Source organism: Rattus norvegicus, chromosome 3 (assembly GCF_021556685.1).
Source record: "Rattus norvegicus strain SHRSP/BbbUtx chromosome 3, alternate assembly SHRSP_T2T, whole genome shotgun sequence".
Taxonomy (NCBI): Eukaryota; Metazoa; Chordata; class Mammalia; order Rodentia; family Muridae; genus Rattus; species Rattus norvegicus.
Genome location: NC_141536.1, coordinates 102,238,645 through 102,239,998, shown reverse-complemented (window position 1 = coordinate 102,239,998; position 1,354 = coordinate 102,238,645). Strand labels below are relative to the sequence as shown.

The following is a 1,354-nucleotide window of genomic DNA, read 5'->3' as shown; positions in this document are numbered from 1 at the left end:
GACCAATGGGACAAGAACACAAATGTGAAGCGATGGGGGTCATCGAGACAATTTTGTCCATGCAAAGATCCTCTGGAGAAAGACTCCGAGAGTTATAACTACTGTAGCATAAACATAGGGACTAAGTTAAACTTGTACATTTCTGTTGATCACTCCGTTATGTTGCCTCAAATAGTTTTAGAAGAGAAAAAAATATATCCTTGTTTTCCACACTATGTGTGTTGTTCCCAAAAGAATGACTGTCTTGGTTCATCAGTGAATTCACTATCCAGAAGAGAACTGTGGTATATTTTAAATCTGTTGGGCCAATGAGAAAAGAACCACGCTGCGGAGAGAGATGGACACTTGGCTGAACCTCATCACTAACTCCAGCGGCTAGAATGTGTTTTCATGCCCGGCCTTTGTTCCCCCATCCGTGTGTCCTTTAGTTTCAAACAGATCTTTATAGTTTGTGCTTCATAAGCCAATTCTTATTATGATTTTGGGGGACTGTTCTTCAAAGAGCTTGCCAGTGAAGATTTAGAGACAAAGCGAAGACTTCTTCAAGTCCCAAGCCTTGGCTATGGACAAAGCAATCTTAAGTTGGACAGCTTCCTCAACACGCGCACATGTGTGCGCGAGCGCGCACACACACACACACACACACACACACACACACACACACACACAGAAATTATTCATGGTCATTGCACCATAAGATTCTATCAGGAACTCAAAGCTTGGGGGATAAAACGGAGCAAGAGAATACTGTAACAAACTTCGTACAGAGTTCGGTCTTTTAATTGTTTCATGTTAGATATTCTATGTGTTTACCTCAATTGAAAAAAAAAAGAATGTTTTTGCTAGTATCAGATCTGCTGTGGAATTGGTATTGTATGTCCATGGGATCCTCTTTTCTCAGCACGTGTTCCTCACTAGAAGAAAATGCTGTTACCTTTAAGCTTTGTCAAATTTACATTAAAATACTTGTATGAGGACTGTGACGTTATGTTAAAAAAAAGGTGTTAAGTCACAAAATGCGGTAATAAATATTTCATTTTTGATTTTTTGTCAGGCTTTGGTGTTTTTAATGGTTTGAAGGTTGCAGGATGCCAGCTACTGGGCACCGATGAAAGTGCGTGATGGTTTCCCACCCTCACCCCTACTCTAAGGAACTTGAGCGTGTTTAAGATGTAACTTACCAGCATCTAGTCATCCATAGCTTTTCATTGTATGTTTGGACTCTTAGGTCTCATCAACAGAAAACTTCCAAAGGTATGAGATTACGTGCGTTATAACCAGCTTGAGAAATCACCTTCGAAATGCACAGCATCTTACTATAGCTGCATGATGTTTTAAAAAGCAACTTCAGATA

At 40.0% G+C, this 1,354-nt stretch overlaps 1 protein-coding gene across 34 annotated transcripts in view; it reads left to right on the top strand.

The window, feature by feature from the left end:
* Meis2 (Meis homeobox 2) overlaps window positions 1-1,049 on the top strand; it is a 204,522-nt gene extending 203,473 nt beyond the window's left edge. For 33 of the 34 annotated variants that reach the window (XM_087651944.1, XM_087651948.1, XM_087651959.1 and 30 more), the window contains one exon: window positions 1-1,048. This exon is cut by the window's left edge and continues 433 nt beyond it. The gene's annotated coding sequence lies outside the window, so the exon portion shown is untranslated. 34 annotated transcript variants of the gene reach the window in all.
* Window positions 1,050-1,354: the final 305 nt, after the last annotated feature.